This window comes from Myotis daubentonii, chromosome 17 (assembly GCF_963259705.1).
Source record: "Myotis daubentonii chromosome 17, mMyoDau2.1, whole genome shotgun sequence".
NCBI lineage: Eukaryota > Metazoa > Chordata > Mammalia > Chiroptera > Vespertilionidae > Myotis > Myotis daubentonii.
The window spans coordinates 24,866,379-24,879,704 of record NC_081856.1 but is presented as its reverse complement, the minus strand read 5'-3'; the positions used below and the strand labels follow the sequence as shown (position 1 = coordinate 24,879,704).

Sequence of the window (13,326 nt, the reverse complement as noted above, 5' to 3'; positions counted from 1 at the left end):
GAGAGTGTGTATGTGGGTTAAGACTCAGTGTTGAGTATGAACTTCATAGGGGCCACGTTCCCCAGTCAGAAGTGGCTCTGCCCTCGCCCCAGGGCAGCCAGTTCCAGCTCCTGTGGCCTGATTCGCTTGGTTTCGCCTACAGGTATTTTTCCTTTCAAGATTCACTAGCACAGGACTAAACTGCTTTGGTTGTTAATTCTCCATTGCTTTTTGCACATGCCACTGCCAGAGTAATTTCAGAGTGAACCATTCAGCTGTTGAAAAGCTCTGTCCCATCTATAGACCTTTCCCAAAAGGCATTTAGGCACCATGAGTTAGTGCTAAAGAGACCAAGGCCTTTAATTCAGCACCAAGGCATTACAAATACCTTTATACATTGTGTGTCTGAAATACTTAAATGTCTTCACTTTAATTTGGATTTTTTTGATTTTACAAGATTGTATTTATTATTCATATATACAGAGAAACAGAACCAATAGGATCTCAATCTTAACCTTTCTCTCTCTCTCTGCCCTATATCTCTGTATCTCTATCTCTCTTTACCTCTCTATCTCTATCTCTTTCTGTATCTGTATCTGTATCTCTATGTCTATCTATATCTATATCTATATCTATATCTAGGAAATGTATTATAAGGAAATGACTAATGCAATTAAGGAGGCTGAGAAGTCCCACAATCTGTTATCTGCAAACTGGGGACTCAGGAGAAGCAATGGTATAAGTTGCAGTCTGAGGGCAGGAGAAGACCCATCAGGCAGAGACTGAATTCTCCCTTCTCCCACCATTTTGTTATGTGCAGGCCCTCAACAGACTTGATGAGGCCCATGCACATTAGCGAGGGCCATCTGCTTTACTCAGAGTTCCCATTCAATGTTCTCATCCAGAAACATCCTCACACCCAGAATAATGTTTAACTAAATATCTGAGCACGCCTGTGGCCCAGTCAAGTTTATGCATAACATTAACCACCACACACTTGTAGTATAATCAAAGGTTTCAGGGATTAGAGAAGCTGTTTTGAAAACATTCTGTAAGAGTGCTCTTTCCCAAGCCTGTTGAAATGATCTGACTCCTATAACAGTGGACCAGGTACCCATCTCTACACCCTGCTCTTCCTCAAGGCTTTCTCAGAAGTGCTAGCAATGTTACACCTTTACCTTCCTGACCGATACTCCCTTCCTTGAGTCAGCTGACTGCCGCATTTTCTGACGTGTGCTGGGTTTTGTGACTGTCTCTTTAGTGACCCGTGTATTCATTGGGGTGCTGGCAGTGTCTGTGGTCCTCCAAAGAAGCACTCCCTGTGAAAGGAAAACAGTGTTGTTGTCTCCTCCCTACTCTGTGGTCTTTGCATAGGGCACATGGAGGCGGCGTTCTTGGCCGTGACCATGATGGGCTAAGTCTCCACTTCATGGTGTCTCTCCAGCACACTTTACCTTCAAGTTTAAAGTGATAGTAGTTACTTTGTATAATTATGTCTGATTTACAGTTTTTACTCATGTTTGGTCTTCAGATTTCAACCAGGTAAGGAAATGTTTTGTATATTAAAAACATATATTTTGATGGTAGATACCACTTATTGCCTATCGTAGTGAATATAGAAAGGAATTGAGAGCTATATTATATTTGAAGAACACTTAGATCACACACACCTCTGATTTTTCCTCCATTAGCACATTCAATCAATCATAATACTAGCGATAATGATAGTATGTTCCTGGCACTTGCTCAGCACATTACTGATATATTTTTTAATATATTTTATTGATTTTTTTTTACAGAGATGAAGGGAGAGGGATAGAGAGTTAGAAACATCTATCAGAGAGAAACATCAATCAGCTGCCTCCTGCACACCCACTACTGGGGAAGTGCCGGCAACCAAGGTACATGCCCTTGACTGGAATCGAACCTGGGACCCTTTAATCCACAGGCTGACTGTCTATCCACTGAGCCAAACTGGTTAGGGCTAATGATATTATTTGTTTTTGCGTGATGGTGCCCTCATCTTCTAGTTGAAATAGATGTATTTTTGTTTATATCCAATTTTACCTTTGTTTTATGAGACATTTGGCTTCGAGATATAAAGAATGAAGTAGTTGTGTCTAATTAAAATGATTAATGTGTCCAAGAGTTCATTTTATACTTACTTGTTTAGAATGCTCTGGTCTTTCCTAAGTCTCCTCTTTACTTCTGTTTGGGTCAAGAGTTGGTTTCAGACTAGAATCAACCACAGGCAGTAGTTTGGTGCAAGGCCCAGATGACCGTGACCATGACTGTGGTGGGTGGCCTCCTGACCAGATAATGTGGCCTTCGCAGATTCCAATAGGCTGACTTGTGGGTCTTTATTAAACCCCAGGGGAGAGTTTTATCCAAAAACCTGACTGAAGATGAAGCTGGTTGGGGCCAAGGGTATGGTGAGCTGAAACATGTTGCACCATTAGGACCTGGATGCCGTGCCTAAATGAACCGTTTTCCAAAACCAGATTTTGGTCGGATGATACAGTGAATAGTGTTTTCCCTAGTCACTGGCAACATTTCCATTTCCTTGTCAGTAAATACTCTAGTGCGGGCTGTGTGCCAGGGCCCATGCTGCTGCCTGGTTGGGTGGAAATCTATTCTTCATTCATGCGGAAACTCTGGGGCTCTAAGACCTACAGGACACCTCCCTTAGAACTTCATCTTTATCTTCAGTCTTCTCTTTGTCAGAACTTCACTCCTCTAGTTCTAACCCAAAGTGATTGCCCTCAGGGGTACCTCTGACCTCATCCATCCTCTCAAGTGTGCTGTTGGCCTTGTTGAAATTGTCAGAGTGCCTTGTGAATGGGGTCATGTGCATGCACGTTGCCTACTACACTTGGGAGATGCAGTGTCAATAGAGCAAAGATTCATCTTTTTATTATACGGTAAAAATAAGACTTTGTCATTTTTTTTTTTCTGTCACTTTTGGGTCCCTCTACCTCCCCTTTGAACAAAAAGTAATACAAAGGGATTATTATATCAGAAGGTATTTTTTTCTTGTATTTTTGACGTGTAAAGTAGCAAAACTGTAAGACTTCCTTCTACCAAAAAAAGGTAAGTTCCTCAAACCTAAAAGAGCAAACATAGTAACAAGTTTAGTGTGTGCTCATAGATTTTTAATAGATTAGTTGATGCTTGTGGTCTAATGAAGTGACAGCGTAGGAATCATGCACAGCTTGCATTTGGAAAGGGGTGAATTCTTCCCCGCCCCCGCATCTGAGCTGAGACTAACACCAGGAACACAGAAGACAGGCCCACATTCTCCAGCGCTCCTGGCAGTGGATGCTTAGCAGCTCTCTATCACCATGATACTGAAATTGGAACCCACTTCCCTTTGATATCCCCACATCCTGACCCTGAGATGTTTCTCCTGTCTGACCCTGAGATGTTTCTCCTGCCTGGCCCTTCTCCTGGTGCACCTTCCACCTTAGTTCAGGATTTTGTCATCTTTTCCCTCCTGTCTGATCTCCTGCCTCAACCTTCTTCCCTTTCCTGTCTGCTGTGCTGCCTCCAGAATTAGCTGATTTCAGTTGGTCACGTCGTTCAGCTGCTCCAAGCCCTGACTGTGTGTGCAGAACAAAGTCCCTGTTGGTCCAGGGCCTCGCTGACACCGCCTCCATGCACATCCAGCCCCTGTCCCGGGCATATTCCTGCCCTCACACCTGCTGTTTCCTCTGCCAAAAGTGCTTTTTTACCTCCTTTCCGCTTCCTGCGATCTTGATTATCCTAAGAGGCTTCTATCTTGTCGCCTCTCAAATTTTCCTTGACCTTCTATGGTCTGAATAAAAAGAACAGAAGATACAATTACATCTTTTATGATATTCAAGTAACTTGAATGCAAAGGCGGAAAAGTCTATCTCTGCCTTATCATTTCTATAAGACTTGATAGAGGGGCGTAAATCATATCCCAACCAGCAGCTAATGAGATCTGCATCGGTCTGAAACTACTCCGTTGCTCAGAGAGTCGTTTGCAGCTTGAGATTGAGCAGATGGGACCAAGGTATCACTAATGATCATATCCTGAAAGATTGTGTCAAAGAGGGGCCAGAATCAAAATAAAGAAGCTTATTTTTAAGAAAGCACCAAGAAATCTCAGGCCTGTGCTGACCGGTATGGCGGCCCTGGCCATTGTGGTTATGGAGCCAAGGGTATGTAGCAGACCTGAATTGAGATGTCCTGTGAGTGTGAAATATACACCAGGTTTTGAATATTTAGTTTGAAAACAGGATATAAAACAACTCACGAATATTTTTATATTACATATGGAAATAATATTTTGGAAATTTGGGGCTGAATAAAGTACAGGTATTGTAACAATTAATTTCACCAAATTCTTCTTAATTTTTAATACAATTCCAAGAAAATCTGAAATAACATATTTGGTTCACATTTTGACTTGCATTATATTTCCATGGGAAGAAGTTCCAGACTCTTTACAATTCATTGGTGTTACCCCATATCCTTGGCAGCATACTAAAACATAGTGGTAAGCAGATGGTTGTGTACTTGTAGAAAAGGAAGTAGTAGTAGCTAAAAGCAAGAATAGTCTCACGAAGAACAGATTATGCCTCGCTGCTGCTTTCTTTATCGAGTTACTAGGCTAGAAGATCAGAACAATTCCACAGGCTTATATTTGGATTTCTGTAATATGTTTGAAACGTCTCCTCTGATAAGCTCCCGGACAGTTTAGAGAACACAGAGTTATGGTGGATAGCATGGCTATGTCTGCAACTGGTTGGACTCAGTTCTCAGGGTATCTTGTATTGATTGCTGTGTCAAGAACAGGCTCGGGGGACTCTCTTGGCTTCCCAGAGAGCTTGTTCCCTCAGTGACGGGAGGGGACATAAACCAGGCCATTGTGAGGAGGTCAGAATGCTAAAGCCTTCCCATCTTCGCATTTCTGTGGGAATTCCGGGCGTCTCAGGAGACCACCGTCAGGGTGTCTGAGGGACTGGAGTTACCTAGAGGCGCTTGGGGCCTGGGAGAGCTTCATCGAAGGTGGCTCAGCCAGGTGGCCGGTGAGTGGGTGCTGGCTGTGGGTGGGTGGGAGGAGCTCATCTCATCCCACCCGGGCCCTTTCCTGGTGCTCTTTGAACTGTTTGGTTATAGGTCACATTCTTGGCCAGGGAAGTTTCCTGAAGGATGATTTTTTTAAAAATATATATTTTATTGATTTTTTGCAGAGAGGAAGGGAGAGAGATAGTCAGAAACATCGATGAGAGAGAAACATCCATCAGCCGCCCCCTGCACATCCCCCACCGGGGATGCACCCGCAACCCAGGCACATGTCCTTGACCGGAATCGAACCCGGGACCCTTCAGTCCGCAGGCCGACGCTCTATCCACCGAGCCAAACCAATTTCGGCATGAAGGATGATCTTTAACAATGTTCCAGACTGGCTTGTTACTCAACTCCACATCTTCTAATCCCATCACATTGGGGTTTAGGATTTCCACATATTAATTTGGAAGGAGCACAAACATTCAGTCCTTTGCAATAAATCACTATTACTAATGGTTGAAATGTAATTGATTATTTACTCTCTTTCAGCTCTAAGCCAATGGTATTAAATATATTGTCATTTATTACAGAACAAACCTGAGTAGAACTGAGACTCAAATTTGGGATTACATATTTGACTACAAAACATACACCTATAACCACTAAGCTATAAATAATACCTTGTTTCATTAAATTTTTTAAAAGATTAATTTATTTTTTATGTGTTACTAGTAGATCAACTAGCAGTATTTTATACAATACCTGCTTTTTCATGGACATTAATTTGAGATGGACATAAAATAATTCAAAGACTGTATTTGTGAAACATATGTTAGTTGGGGAAGTAAGGCTTACATAAAACAGGCAAACAGCCAAAAATTGGTGTAAAAGATTACATAATAAATATTATATTTTATGGAGTAAGTTGTGTTCTTTTAATCATTCAAGTTAGTATCACTATTAAGATAGCAAAATGGCCTTACATGTAATGGAACCATTTATTTGATGTTTACTCATAGTGTAAATCATTCCTGGCCAGTCATTTATATTGACATTAATTTCCCCGAAGCCCTAAAGATAGCATACAGCAAACATTAACTCTGAAAAGTTCAGCTCTCAGTAAAACCTTATCCTCTCTTATCTTACAGACATGGGGAGTGGGGGTGGGCGTGGAGGCCTGGCGCACAGACTCCACTTGCTTACTTGCTGGGGGCGGCGTTGGAGGTTTCAGGGGTGCTCCTCAGAAAGGAGGGAGCCCTGAGCAGTGCTCTGTGGTGCTGTTGATGCCGGTCCCTCTGGATCCTGCTTTCATAAACACAGTGATTTACATTCAGCCTGTCTGTCTATTCAGCAGGCCTCAGTGGGGAGACGCCCCTGGCTCTACATTTCATTCTGAATGCTTAGGCTTTCCTGTGACAGGAGAAGTAAGAAGACATGCTACACATGGAAGATCCCTGAGGACATAATGCTGGGTGAAACGAGCCAGCCACAGAAGGACAAATACTGTATGATCCCCTCCAAATGATGCACTTAAAAGTAGTCAAATTCACAGAGACAGAAAGTAGAATGTTGGTTGCTAGGGGCTGAAGGGAGAAGGGAATAGGGAGGTATGTTTATGGGTCCAGAATTCCAGTTTTGCAAGGTGAAAAGAGTTCTGGATGTGTCTGGTGATGATGGTTGGACAACAGTGTGAAAGTGCTTAATGCCACTGAACTGTGCACTTAAAAATGGCTAAAATGGTCAATTTTATGTTATATGTATTTTACCACAATAATAAAATGCAATAACATGATGTCTTCATAAAGCCTATATTTACCTGTTGTGTGTTTTTTTTTTAAAGTGCCCAGTAGATTGTATTACATTTAATTAACTTTATGTTTAAGTTTTGTAGGATAGCAGAAATACCAGTGTTGATGTTGGTACACTGGCTTATTAATGAGTTGAATAGCATTTTAAAGAGAAAGATGAAGTAGAGATTCTTTGTCCTAAAATCATTGCCACCTGCTCTGGAAAGCACTTGAAGGGAACTCCAGTTATACTTCTCACCTTGCACAACAACCCCAGACCTCAGCATTGCTAAACGGATTCATCTCTTGAAAACCAAAAACAGTGTTGGGAAGCTGTGCCCCATGTGCTCGGTGAGCATAAGGACCATGTGTATCTTCAAACAGCTTAAGTGATACTAAGAGTCCTGTAGTCCAACACTGAATGTATCATGGAGGGTAAATACCTAGGAGTGGAATTGCTGGTCACATGGTAGGTGTTTAATCTGATAAAGAACTGTCAGATTATTTGTCATAGTACCTGTAACATTTTGACTTTTCCACGAGCGTTGTATAATAATCCCAGTTGCTCCGTATCCTTGCAAATGCTTGGTATGTTTGCCTTTTTAAATGTAGCCATTCTAGTGAGTATATCATGATGTCTCATCAAGCTATTATTTTGCATTTCCCTACTGACTAATTATGTTGAAGCTCTCTTCTTGTGCTTACTTGCCATTTATTCGTTTTCTTTGTTGAAAGTGTGTTTAAAGCTTGTCTCCCTCCCTCCCCCCAGATGGGGTTGTTTGGCACTGAATTTTAATACCATTACTCCGTTTATATGAAGAAATATAAAGAAGGTATTTTGTTGCTGACATATTCTCAAGAAAGGAATATCTTTCAATGGATATTTTTGTTCTTTGGGGCAGGCATAGAAGGGTTCTTTTGTCATCTGTTGGCCTATTTTAATTTACCTTACCCTGCTTCCCAACATATACTCTTTACTAAGTCTGTCAACTCTTATTCTCTGGGAAAACCACATGTGAACTCACTACCCTTCTAACACACATTTGAACATGTACATTGATCACTTGCAAACCTTGATTCAGTTAGATAAAAGCCTCCTTAATTATCTTACGTCATCAATCTACAGTAGGCGGGCAAGTGGTCCCACATTTATTGGTTCCCTTGCAACTAGCACTGTACAGTGTAAAGAACTGTGGAATAAACAAACGACTATTGATAATAAGCTGCTAACCTAGGCAACTCAAGTGCTCTTGAATGATTCCAGAGTTGTAGAGGGTAAGAGTTCTGTCTGAACTGATGGATCTAATAGTATATTATCTTGAAATTCTTACTAAAAACTGCTTATCTAAGCTTTGACTGTAGAATATCTACATTTTACTTGATAGCTACCTATGAAATCTACTTGAAATTGTATTGTAACAAAACTATGATTATGATTTAACTGTGAATAAGAAAGGGAAATTCTATTTTGAGAATAGATGTGCCTAGGTTAGACGACCTAAGAGTATTTCAGATTTCATTTCAGATTTTTCATTCATTGTTTAGCCTGGCTTCACCAGTGGGATGAACGGCAGAGTATGTTCTTGGACATTAGTAGTGTTCTGATTAACATAAAGTTAAATTGACTTGCGTTCATGCTGTGTAGAACAATAGATGTATAGACAAATAGATTAAATTATACATGTCAAGTTATTTATGGAAATAAAAAATTTGTTATGATCTAATGGAGCACTGGATAGGCACCTAGGAAATCTGAGATCTAAGGACCACTTTTGCTGTGTGACTTTGGAGAGGTCACTTGACTACTCCGATCTTTCATTTCCTCCGCTGTGAATTAAGGTGATAGGAGCAGATGGCTGTGCAGTCCCTTAGCTTCACAGTTGTTTTTATTAGGATGGTTTTGATGTCATATGGCAACTTTGAAGGTCTTCACAGGTGGTATTTTTCCCCATCCCAGTCATACTTGTGTGAGTCTTCTCTCTCTGAATCATTAGAGTAGGAGTTCAGCTGTTATTTTCTCTCTTCAAAAATGTGAGAAGGAAAAGGCAAAAATAATAATAAATTTGAAAAGGAATTTTTTGATACAATATTAGGACAAAACAAACAATATTGGTTGCAAAGTAGTAAAATATAAAATGTCTTTACTTTGTTATTATGGGTCACAATCAATTTAAATTGGGCCCAAAGATATTTCGGTTAAAATTTCTCTAACATTCTATTAAATGTATACAATTTTATTCTTTTTAATTCCTGGGATCCCATAGATTTCAGCAGACAAAGAAAATAAAATCTTAAATTGTAGGTAGTAAGCAATCAAAAAGAGCCATAAACTTGGAGTCTATATTCTTTTTTAATCCAGTACTAATTTTACTTTTTGTTCTTGTTGAACATTGCTAGGTAATAGGACAGAGAAAAATAGATTGTTTTGAAAAGTTTTAATTTTAGAGGGGGAAGTATCCATTTTAGCTGTTATTTCAATAGACATTTCCAGGCATTTATTTATTTATTTATTTATTTATTTATTTATTTATTTATTTATTTTTGAAGTTAAACAAAATCTAGGCCACGGTTTGCAGGCTTACTAATAAACATCTGGCAAATCGTTCATTACACATCGCTCCAGAAAGAAGAGGAGGTTGGGAAGCTGGTGTCCACCTTAAAGAAGTGTTCTTCGCCATCATCTGTTGAAGTCCCAAGTGCCTCCTTAAAATGTTTTACTATGGATTACTTCCATAATCATGCAAAATAGAGTAAGTCTCAATTAAAAAACAACAACTATTATACTCAGAGCATTTTCGTTCCCTGTCTGTGAGCCACCACTTTTCTGTAGACAGAGATGTAGATGTTGGACTGATGGCGTACCGGAAGCAGATGCTAGTGGAGAAGACGGTTCCGTTTTCCACCATGCTATTTTCATTTGAGTGGCCAGATGTACCGATAACAGTCACTTTCATGATTCATTGAAGTATATCCCAATACAAATGAGAAAGAAAAAAAACAAAAACATTTAGGTGTCAGAAGGCCTTAGGGACATGACTTTCCCCCTTTGTAAAACGGAGTCATGTTATTTCTGGGCCTGAGTACGTGCCCGGTCCATGCTACTTGTTCCTTTCCTAACAATGGAATACTCTCTACTCAAAAATGTGGTGCAGCATGAGGACTGGAACTGTGTTTGGAGGACAAGAGAAAATGCTGCTTTGTAATATTTTACTCCCTTGCAAACATCAACAAAGTTTCTGAAATATAAGATATCTGTTTTCCTCCCCAGTTTGCAGTTGTTTGTGAGAAGGCTGGATCATTTCCTGCAGGATTTTGTGACAAGTTGTGTGTGGGATGTTGCATGGGGCATGGTGGGAAGCCCCGTGGGGGGTGGGGGGTGGGGGTGGGGGGGCGCGGACTCCTTTGGTTTGTTTTCCATTAAAGGTACAAACACAGCCTCTCCTATAGTTGATTTTTGTTTTTTTCTAGAATCAATGTAGAGTTTGCCAGAGCAGCTGTGTGTTAGAAAGAAGATTTGAACCCAATCTTTTCCCACAATCTTTTCCCAGGTATATGAGGAAATATACTCTTTGTTATTCAGTGACAATAAGTTTCCTTTTTAAAAAATCCTTACCAAAGGATATATTCTTATTGATTATTTTAGAGAGAAAGGAAGGGAGAGAGAGAGAAACATCGATCGATTACCTCTGGTGAGCACTCCGACCAAGATTCAAACCCGTAACCTAGGTATATGCCCTGACTGGGAATTGAACTGCAAACCTTTTGGGGCATGGGGACAATGCTCCAACCAACTGAGCCACCTGGCTGGAGCAGATCAGTTTCTTTTTAATGACACTTTAAACACTAATCACTTTTATTCTCCAAGGTAACGTGTTCCATATTCTTTTAGGAATCCCCAATTGGACACCTAGAGCACCTATCCTGTTCGTTTCCAGTCTTGAATTGGAAGTTAGCAACACTCCCTGAGGCCAACACTCCCTGAGAGGAAAATAAATGGTAATTACATGTTCAAAATATATTGTTAAATTCATATAACTCTGATCATCATAGACACAACCTTTTCTTTGTTGAGCAGAATCTAGGTGTTCCCTCTCCCACTTCCCCCACCATTTCTTATTTCCCTTCTCTTCCCTCCCTCGTGCCCTTCTCCTGTCTCCATTCTCCTCCCTCCTCTCTGTCAGCTTACCAATACTCTTCTCTCATCCCCCTCTCTCCCCTCTCTTCCTTCTATGTATTCATCCGCAGCCATTTGTGGAGTCTGTCCCGAGCTGGTCACTGTCCCACTATCCTCGTGGCCCCGAGACGCATGCACTTCTCCTGACCCTCTCTGAGGTTGCCTGGGTGTCTGCTGGCAGTGGCTTTTACTTCGAATTCTGTGGATATTTGACCTCCCCAGTTTGGACCGTTAGAATCGGGATCACTCATGGGGATGAGTAAAGCAGGAGCAGTCTACTGTCTGCTGGCCTGTGAAATTGTCAATATTCTCATGTGGCGTGAGACCTGGTATTTTTTTTCCAATCACTGACATCATACATATGTTGCAAAATAATGACATGGTACCGACCTGTACCATAGCATGTGACTATGGACATTAAAGCCACTCCCCTGAGGTAAAACTGATGAAATTGGACTGCACATATTAATTATTTTCCTCTCTATGCATATGCTAATGTTGTCAATAAAGGCGTTCAGTCTGTAATAAGTGCCTTAACTCAATGGGCAAAAATATCTGGGGTAAAGGCAATTTTGTAATTCCTGCTAAATAGTGCACCTTATTTCTTTCTTGTTCTTCTTGGCCATTGCTAACTGAAATGGCAGTTTCTGTGAGTTGGGGACCACTGGCATTCTCATGTGCCCGGTTCATGTGGCTGGTGTTTTGTAGTCACTTTGTAGTTGAGCTGCTGCTTTCCTGCTGTTGCATGAACAGTGCATTCGTCTTTCCAGAATTCCGTAGAGAACTGGACCCTCGTGCTGCCCAGTCCGCCGGCACCTTTACCCTGGTGCTTTGTGGGAGTGGGGAGTGTCTCCCTCGGCGGAACCTCTTGTGTAGTACATCCACTCCAGATGGCTCTTGAGACATCAGTTTCATAGTTTTGTAGTGTCTCTGTCTGTCCTTAAGTTGACAACTGTGAGTCAGTGGATAGCTTGCTCAGTTGTCTTCCTCCTAACGCAGTGGTTCTCAACCTTCCTAATGCCACCACCCTTTAATACAGTTCCTCATGTTGTGGTGACCCCCAACTATAAAATTATTTTTGTTGCTACTTCATCACTGTAATGTTGCTACTGTTATGAATCATAATGTAAATATCTGATATGCAGGATGTATTTTCATTGTTACAAATTGAACATAATTAAAGCATAGTGATTAATCACAAAAACAATATGTAATTATATATTCAATATGTGTTTTCCGATGGTCTTAGGCGACCCCTGTGAAAGGGTCGTTCGACCCCCAAAGGGGTCGCAACCCACAGGATGAGAACTGCTGTCCTAACGGGACAGCTTCTTACCATAGTTCTGGCCTCCCTACTGCCTTTTCCTTTAGCCTTTGTTAACCTCTTCACACACCCTCAGAGTTGACCCCCCTTGGTACTCCCCACTCTATCCAAAAACCATGTGCCATGATTCCTACAGCCCTTATTCCACCATGTACCCAGGTGTTTGTTTCTTTGAATTTTCAGCTGCTGAGGTGGGCCCTGGCTTGTTTAGCTCAGAACTGAGAGCCTAGTGTGGTCAGGCACATAGTGGGTCAGCTTAACTAAGCAGCTGATAACCTTTGAGTGGACATGGGGCATCTAACCAGACCGAGGCTCTTTCTTCTGAGATGCCTTGTGCTCTGGTCAGTTAGAGACCCTGGCCTTTGGGTCATGTGCTCCTGGGCCATTGAGCTGGGCCAGCTCTGAAGCAGGACATCAGTTCCCGTATTCTGAGGTTCTTCAGAGAAAGCTGGGGGGAGGGTCCCGCCTATATCTATGAGTTGTATTGTGGGTTGTGGGGTGCAGCTCCAGTCAAACCAGCCCTGGCCCCTTTCCTGTCTGTTACCGTAGCTCTTCTCATGGGTAGGACCAAGGGTGTAGAGACGGATTCTTTGGGGTTGGTGGGTAAGAATGTGGCTTTGGCATTAGGATCTGGGGTCAGCGTCAGCTTAATACACGTTAGTAGCTTTTGTTACTATCATTGTCTACAGATGGAGGTAATAATATTGACTTCTCCTGGTTACTGTAAACAGTAAATGAGATGGCGTATATAAAATACACTGTGCCAGGCACACAGTGTACCCAACAAGTGGTAGCCCTCAGTGATAATGGTAAAATGACAATAGCATTATCAGCAAGTGTGTTCAGACGGTGACCCTGCATGTTGGCTAATGTCAAACAGGCTTTGCCAAGAATGGCTGCAAGTTTAGCTTGTCCACCAGATAGTACTATTTATTGACAGCTTATGTTATTTAAAAATCTCATCATTGGTTTATTAAATCATTTCTACACTTCGGTCACAAAATTAGTTCATAAAAGTTTTTTAA

The 13,326-nt window shown here is 41.3% G+C and overlaps 1 protein-coding gene across 7 annotated transcripts in view; it reads left to right on the top strand.

The window, feature by feature from the left end:
- The window catches only part of FAM110B (family with sequence similarity 110 member B), a 122,540-nt gene that overhangs the window by 10,192 nt on the left and 99,022 nt on the right, over nucleotides 1-13,326 (top strand). For 6 of the 7 annotated variants that reach the window (XR_009449702.1, XR_009449703.1, XM_059673134.1 and 3 more), the window contains exon 2: nucleotides 10,693-10,799. The exons of the other annotated variant lie outside the window; for it this stretch is intronic. The gene's annotated coding sequence lies outside the window, so the exon portion shown is untranslated. The remainder of the gene's footprint in view (nucleotides 1-10,692; nucleotides 10,800-13,326) is intronic. 7 annotated transcript variants of the gene reach the window in all.